The 8304-nt window shown below is 34.4% G+C and overlaps 2 long non-coding RNA genes across 2 annotated transcripts in view; one reads left to right on the forward strand and one right to left on the reverse strand.

Moving 5' to 3' along the window:
• LOC111087926 overlaps positions 1–4614 on the forward strand; it is a 10736-nt gene extending 6122 nt beyond the window's left edge. Inside the window, exons 2-3 of the long non-coding RNA XR_002612543.1 lie at positions 4044–4051; positions 4604–4614. This is a non-coding gene — a long non-coding RNA (uncharacterized LOC111087926). The remainder of the gene's footprint in view (positions 1–4043; positions 4052–4603) is intronic.
• LOC111087927 overlaps positions 1–8304 on the reverse strand; it is a 21171-nt gene that overhangs the window by 4984 nt on the left and 7883 nt on the right. Inside the window, exon 2 of the long non-coding RNA XR_002612544.1 lies at positions 6226–6232. This is a non-coding gene — a long non-coding RNA (uncharacterized LOC111087927). The remainder of the gene's footprint in view (positions 1–6225; positions 6233–8304) is intronic.

Below are 8304 nucleotides of genomic sequence, written 5' to 3' on the forward strand. Positions count from 1 at the left end.
GCTCGAATTTGAAAATATACGTAAACACATTATATTGGCACTACAAGTGTAATTATAGAAGTTTGAAAAGTGAGCCAAATCAAAATCAAACCATGATACCTCTCTAATAGAACTTAATGATAAGCCCCCCCCCCTCAGTGGCACAGTAATATGTCTGCGGACTTATATCACTATAAACCGGGTTTTGATACCCTTGGTGGGCAGAGCACAGATAGCCCATTGTGTAGCTTTATGCTTAATTACAAACAAAAACAATTAATTATAAAATGTATTCTATAAAAATATGCTCTCATTAGTGTACTGTTTGGGCATCTGATGATGGTGTCACCTAGAGATACCGTTGAGGAGGCAACAAAAAACCGTCTCAACTAGACCTTCTCGTAATGAATCAATCAATAAAAGATATAATAAGGAATGGCGTAAACGGACCCTTCCTTGCCAACAGGAGTGCTCCTCTCCTATAGGAAAGGTACTTGGATCCTTCCACTTTTTATATCCTCAATAAAGAAGAATCAAGACAGGAGTATGGAATGTCAGGACTGACATGTTAAAACAAAATAGACAATATTAAAAGAGAAATTAACCGAAAAAAACTTTAATGTTTTACGTTATATCAAGTGCTTTGGTATTAGTCAGGGGTTTTATGGAAAGATTGAGGTAGAGTGATCCATTCTGGTGGAACCGAAAGCCAAAAATAAGTACCTGTGTTACTTATTGGATAAGAACACGAGACTATCTGTGTCCGAGTTAGTAAAGGTCAGTGTGGATCAGTGATAGGAGGAAAAGTTAGACAGGGTTGCTGATTATTACTGCTGCATTTTAATATCTATTGTGAGGCAAGATGCAGGAAGCATGAGAAGAGGTTAAAGCAGGCGTAAAGGTTGGAGGGAAAAAAAGCTCAAGACATTGAGGTTTTCTGGTGATGTGGCTTTGGTTGCATGTTGCGAAAACAGTCTGCAGGGTTTCAAGACATAAAAATGTGACGAGAAACATGCATTTAAAAGGACAAAAACTGGATGAGTTGCATTAATTTTTGTTATTTGTAGAGTACTTTGACTGCAGATGGAAAATTCTCCAAACAAATAAAAATCAAAAATTGTAATTTGGGCAAGGAAGAATTTAGAAAAAGAAATTGGACAGAATACTGAAGAAGATTCTGATTAAAGCCTTTGTGTGGAATGTGGTGACATAAGCACCGGAAATGTACACTGTGACAAAAAATTACATCAGAAGATTAGAAAGTTTTGAAATTCGGGTTTAGCAAAGAATGGAGAAAATCAGTTACAAAAGAAGATGAACAGAGAAATCTTAGAGACGGTGCAAGAGAAAAGTAGTTTGTTGGAAAAAAATAAGAAAGAGATGGGTTGGGCTTGTAGATAGGGAAGAAGCTTGATGAAAGAAATCTTAGTAAGCAGAAAGGAAGGAATAGGATGCTCCTGCTGTACAAACTGAAAGGATGAAGAATAAATGATGTTTTTGAAAAGGAAGGCGGAAGGTAGGGAAAGATAGAGAAGAATGTGTGATGGACAGTAACATCTTGATTGACCTATGAAGATCTATGAGTGAATGTACTATTCTACTTTAGATAAATTTTGACATTTCTCAACTGTAAAAAACAACAACAAAAACATTTTTCATGAAGATATCTAATTTCACATGAAGTGGCAAGTTCATTGCTAACATGAAGATAACTACAATCTCAATTTGTTCCCTTAATACAGAGAATACAATATAATTGGTTTACTTTACTAAATATAAAGTATAAAACACAAAATACGCTGCTCTTCAAAGAACACAAGTTATAATACTTAACCTAGATAATTAAATGAAATAGTTATTCATAAATCATGAGAGGCACACTGTAACATAAACAACAAAGAGCATAACGTAAGATAGAGAATGTAATTAATAAATTAGTGTGAAACTGAAAAGTACAATACTTAATATTGAGCATAAAATATATTGTTTTTTAGTTAACGTACAGTGAGTGATTGTGTAATTGAGTTTCATTAAAAAAGCCATAAAGTACACTAAGTAATATAGTGAGTTGAGTACGTTATGTTAAAATATTTTGAAGCCTTGCCATTCACTATAATCCATCTGGTCATATTCCATCTGACGACTACACATCTTAACAAAAACCCTGCAGCGTATTTTCCATTGCAAAAGGCTCCGTTTTAAGGTCATGTCCAAAGCGCACCATTCCTCCCTAAGGATGTTAATTTAGCTACAGTACAAGAATAGCGGTTTCCAAGCGCTCGTCTCAACAGTCGGGTTGCAAAGAAATCCATATGCACTATGATTTGATCGGTATGTCTTCGTATGGAATAGTAATGATACCTATTTAATTCTCCAGCTGCTTGAGATATGCGACAGTAGAACTGGAGACATTCCTAGAAGCCTTATCCTGTTGGTCTACTTTTCAGACAGAAATCCTTGTTAATTATGTCACCCACCGTTGCCTGGGTCACGTGGACGGTTTTTTGTGTATGTAGATTCTCAAATGTTTCAAGACGTTGCACTTTGCTTACTACTGCTGCGTTGCAAAGTGTTGCAGGTATCTTTATGGGTGGTCCTGGTGCCCCAAGTTTATCTATATTCCTCTGTTTTCCAATGTCATTAAATCCGAAGGTTATCCCCGTCTTGGAAATGCTAAGTTTCCAATCTAAATACATTTTTATGATCTAAGTATATGAATATTTTGCCACAGAAACGGCTGTTACATACACTTCCCAAAAGCAATCAATTTTCGGTAGCATCACATTATCTAAGAACGCCAAACAACGTCAAAATATAGTTCTAATACATTCAGTTCCACTGCGACTTTATGTCAGTTATGGTAGTCATGTGACTTCTTCTTCTTCTGTAGCTTTTCCCGTATCTATACGGGGTCGCTATTTTTGACAGCACGTTTCCACTCTCCTCGGTCTTCGTATTCGTCCCCAACAAGGCCTTTCTCTCTAATATCTCCATCCACGCAATCCTTCCATCTTCTCCTTGGTCTTCCCTACTTCCTTCTCCCCTCCACCTCCATATCCAAAACCCTCTTGCCTCTATAATCATCTTCCCTCCTCATCACGTGCCCATACCACTGCAATCTTCTCTCCTGAACTTTCTTCGATATTTCCACCACTTTAGTTGTTCCTCGAATCCTCTCGTTTCTAATCCTATCAAGCCTCTTCACTCCACACATCCATCTCAACATTTTCATCTCGGCTACCTCTAATTTCTTCTCTTGAACCTTTTTGATGGCCCAGGCTTCCGCTCAGTACATCATCGCAGGTCTCACAAAGGTTTTATAGACCTTTCCTTTCACCCTTGCGCTGATCTTATTGTCGCATAGCACTCCCGACGCATTTTTCCAATTTCTCCATCCCGACTGGATTCTATGGCTTATTTCAGAGTCAAGTGTACCGTTTGATGTCACATAGGACCCAAGATACTTAAAGGTGTTTACCCTTTTAAGTTTATCGTTAAGTAAAGTAACATCTCCCATTTCCTCTTCTCCATCAAAAACCATATACTCCGTCTTCTCTCTACTGACCTTAAGTCCTCTATCCTCTATCTCTCCAATTTCTGCTCTACTCCTCCATGGTGGTATCTATGAGGACTATGTCATCTGCAAATAACATGTCCCAAAGTGCCGGTTCGATGATCCCTTGGCCCAGCACATCCATTATCACGTCGAAGATGTACGGGCTTAGAGAAGAGCCTTGGTGAAGTCCAACTGTATAGCACTACTCAGTTTAAAACCTGAATTCATGCAACTGATAGGAATTCAACATGTAGTTGTTGGTAAAAGTTATTCTTGATAAGATCTGACTAATTATGTCATGATTTTTGTATGGTTTTGTGAATTTATCCCTGCCTGGTTTCTGTACTTTTTGGCATTGCCATCTCTACATATAATTAATTTTTGTAGTTTTTTATTATTACTTCTTTCTCATCTTTTTTTTAACAATTTCATTGAATTAGGTTGATAAGTGAACATTTGTTATATTTTTATAACTGAATGGTGTTATGTATTGTTAATATCACATCAGTTTTGTCAGTTTATTCATTGTTCTTGTAGAATGACCTCAGGTATTGATATTATACTATACAACTGGCTACAATAGATTATTAATAATCACTGACCATTATCTTGACTTCTTGGGACTTAATGTTGAAGAACCTACAATAAGGAAAGATCATATAGAAAACGTACAGCTGTCTCAACCCTATATTCATGTTTGCATTCTTTTTGGCACTGCCATCTTTACCTCGTTTTACATTTACAAAATGTTTTTATTACTTGTTTTGTGACGCTTTTCCCCCGTACTGAAAGTTAGTGTATTCTGTGAATGTGTGTAATAAAATTTAATGTTATGTGTATTGCATTTTTTCCACTTCTTCATTTTATACATAATATATGGATTGGCTCCCTAAAGACACTGGTTGTACAGTGTACAAAGCATTGGTTTCTACATGTTACAGTCATCTAATGTTCATTTATTATTGGCTGGTAATTCCTGTTTCACCCTGTACCTAAGTTTTTAAAGGAACACCAGGTTTCTGTGAGAAAACCAACTTCTAGGGGTAATGATAACATATTTTACACCAGAATTATAATTTGTTTAGCTAGTTCCCAAATACTCTTAAAATGTTTTTCTGTCGTACTAAAGCCATTACGAAAGCTTCAGAACATTTTTTGGCTGGCGAGAGAAAAGAAAGATGAACACTTTGACTATTTAATTAGTTCCTAGTTCTCCACTATAGCAACACTTTTCAATGATACTGGGAGCCTCACAAGCTGTGAAACTCTCGATTATGACAGTTAAGTGCTTAGATAAAGCAGTTATTTGCAAGTAACATAGAGTAATATATGGAATGCGGCAGACATTTTTTTATCGACCCATCCCTACATACTAAGTATTACCGTGCTTAGTGAAAAAACTAATATATTTTAATAGCTGACGTGCATATTACACGCACCAAGAAAACATGAGATCTAACTGCTGATTATCGTGAAGTTGGAAAATTTTTACAAAATATGTATTTCTGATTTAAAAAATTGGTAGATACTGTTTTCATAACTTCTCACGTTTATTTGAAATATTAATATATAATTGTCTCTATTCATTTTAAGAAATTCGTCAATAACTACACAGTAACGTGCTAAAATAATTAAAATTATGCTTAATAGAAGAAAAAAATCCTAGATCATGGTAATTTATCAATTTAAAGAAAAGGTGAAATCAAGATAAATAATAAAATACGAAAATATGAAACTATTGTTTTTCTTGTTTAGATAGAATTTGGTTAGAATTGATAATATAACCACCGGGAGACGCTACAATAAACATGCACATAAAAACGCTTTGAAACTCATCTGGCTAATACAAATTTATTTTGCTTTTTTACGTATAATATTATTATAATACACCATGTTGTTACTGAAAGACACTGCTAGAAAACGTACACATAAAAAATCACTTTGATACTCATCTGAATTTTATAAATCTATGTGACTTTATTTAAGTATAATTTGATTGGAAGTCATCGTATAGTTACTGAGAAAAGCAAACACATCGAAAAATTACTTTGATTCCAATTTGGATATTGTAAATTCTTGACTTTCTGTGTGTATAATTTGGGTAGAATTCATAATATAAGTCATGACACTACAATAAACATATAATCAAAAAACACTTTGAAACTCATATGATATTATAAACTTGCCTGACCTCTCTCTATCTGTAATTTGGTTAGAGTTTGTCGTGTAGGCGCTGAGAAACAGTACACGTCAACATATACATAAAAAAAACACTTTGATACTTGTGTGGATATTATATAAATATTTGACTTTCCTTTCATAGTTACCATTAATTTATTTAAAAATATTTCTAATTGATAGCTACTAAAGCATAATAATGGGTATGTATACGTAGATAATTTATTATGATGTATTGGCCTAATACCATACAGATGTTTTGGTACAAAGTTTTTTCTACTACCACCTCGCTGACCGTGGCCTAGTGTTTAGCTTGCCGGACTGTGAAGTCGGTGGTCTCTGATGCGTGTGCAGTTGGTTTGCTCTGCTCTCATCACATCTATAGTTCTGTAGAGCTAATATTAGATTTCAATAGATTAATCTGAGTTTCGCTTACTCTCTTAAATTCCGGCCTGTTAGAAAATATTATTTTGTTATACTACGAAACTCACATTAGTATCTAAGGTCTATACTGTTTTCCTTGAAAAAAGAATAATATATATTTTTCATCAAATCTTCCTGGCTTTTAGCAACAGAGAGCACGTGTGTGACTTTTTGACTTCCAGTCAACTTCCGTTAATTTCGAAGAATCAGGGAAATTCTCCCAACAAATGTATTACCACATTTCCTGAGCTAAATAAATATTTCTTCTTGGTATGTATGTGGTAACAAACTGAAACCAGTTTGTGGCTGATTTTAAGATTTTTTCTTTTTTCGTGTAGTATGAGAAATCTAGTAAATCGTGTATTGCTGTAACTTACTTGAGGTGTGTATGACCATCTGAACATAATATTTGATACCAATAGGCACCGAAAAACATTTCAAGCAAGTTTTCCTAAAGACTACAATAAACTCCTTATATATAAAATGTTTGACTGACTAAATTTATTTCACAGAAACTGAAAATATTTTTACCTTAATTATTTTCAGTAAAGCTAATATGTCCAACCAGCCAAAAGTTTGATTATCTGATTATGTTACGCATTATTGCTTTCACCATAATCGGTTTCAAAATAAAAAATGTTCATATAACTATATTTTAGATCATGTTAACCTTTGAAATGAATATTTCATCTAATATTCAGAAAAAAATCGAAGGGAATATAGATATTTTAATTCATAAATTTAATATGGTAAGTACATTTGTGTAATTTTTATAATTGCATTTTTTTTCTGTAAATTGGTATGTTAACATGCATTACTTATCAAATGATATAACTTTAAGGACAAATATTATAAATGTATCTATGCAGATAAGTTATTTGAATCAATTATATATGAGTTTAAAAAACGAAAATAGTTAGAAATAGTTATGGGCCTATGAAGAATTGAAATAAATATATTATGCTCATTATTCATGTGATGAAGTTATTTTCGAAGCAATTTAATCATTTTCTTGTTTTCGATGACTTAATTCAATTTACTTGTAAAGGCGGCCACAATGTACTCAGGTGTATACAATCTAAACACCTGATGTATTTCTTAACCATTAACCGAAACTCTTAAAAACAAAAATATTATACTGCTTTGGTGGCAGAGGCGTCGGAAGTAGGGGTGCTGAAGTACCCTCACTTTACCACCCCCTAGATTGGGCTGCTTTTGGTAGCTCCTTATACTTTCAATTTCTCACTGTAAAATTTGTATGTCTATCCAAGCACCAGCACTTTACAACGCCTTCCTGTACTACTGTTTAGTGGTATCACTCACAGCAGAAAATAAATCCGGTATTATCATCTTCTTTCTCACCCAAAATTGGTTGAAGAAACCTTTAATAATTGATGATAAACTGATGTGATGAATAACAACATATTTAATGAGCTAAATCGGGAAATTTAAAGTCCATCAGTGAGATTTGGTATCGAATAGTTTGATTGTAAGTGGGAATAAGGGGTGCAAGCGAAACGATATGAAATCTCATGTGTTTATGAGTACGTACAGCTAAATTGTATTTAATATTGCCAAAACATGTACAAATATGGATAAAGGGCCCACCAACAAAGTGGGGTAGAATTGCATACATACCTCCAGTAGCACAGCGAGTTTCAATATTTGTGGAGGACACAGTACAAATAGCCCTTTGTGTAGCTTTGTACTTAACAACAAACAAAAATCGAATACGCTTTTTATTATTTACTCCCCCCCCCCCAGCGGCACAGCGGGATGTCTGCGAACTTACAATGCTAGAAAGCGGGTTTCTATACCCGTGGTGGGCAGAGCACAGGTAGCCCATTGTGTGGATTTGCGCTTAATTTCAAACAAACAAACAAAAAAAAATTAATTTATGTTTTTTTTAAAGAATTAAGAACTCTTTACCTAATGAAAAAAGGCATAATTCGAAAAAGATTCTAGCATTAACCCCCCCCCCCAAAAAAAAACAAAAAAAAAAACGTAAATCACGTATAATGGTTAAACGAACCGCCTAAACGTCATTAATGTAACACACGACGAGACACACATTCGGCATGTAATGCTGTTTGAATACAAGAAGGAAAACAATGCCTCTGTAGCCACAAAGAATATCAAAGAAGTTTATGGAAATGTTTTGAAGTTCG

This window comes from Limulus polyphemus, unplaced genomic scaffold (assembly GCF_000517525.1).
Source record: "Limulus polyphemus unplaced genomic scaffold, Limulus_polyphemus-2.1.2 Scaffold2853, whole genome shotgun sequence".
Lineage (NCBI taxonomy): Eukaryota > Metazoa > Arthropoda > Merostomata > Xiphosura > Limulidae > Limulus > Limulus polyphemus.